The sequence below is a fragment of the Hemiscyllium ocellatum genome, assembly GCF_020745735.1.
Source record: "Hemiscyllium ocellatum isolate sHemOce1 chromosome 15 unlocalized genomic scaffold, sHemOce1.pat.X.cur. SUPER_15_unloc_8, whole genome shotgun sequence".
NCBI lineage: Eukaryota > Metazoa > Chordata > Chondrichthyes > Orectolobiformes > Hemiscylliidae > Hemiscyllium > Hemiscyllium ocellatum.
The window spans coordinates 203,876-204,115 of record NW_026867472.1 but is presented as its reverse complement, the minus strand read 5'-3'; positions in this window follow the sequence as shown (position 1 = coordinate 204,115).

The window sequence follows — 240 nt, the reverse complement described above, 5'->3', positions numbered from 1 at the left end:
TAAGTGTCAGCGGTTACTGATTTGTACTGCTTCAAAAATATTCTAAGTGTCAGTGGTTACTGATTTGTACTGCTTCAAAAATATTCTAAGTGTCGCCGGTTACTGATTTGTACTGCTTCAAAAATATTCTAAGTGTCAGTGGTTACTGATTTGTACTGCTTCAAAAATATTCTAAGTGTCGCCGGTTACTGATTTGTACTGCTTCAAAAATATTCTAAGTGTCAGTGGTTACTGATTTGT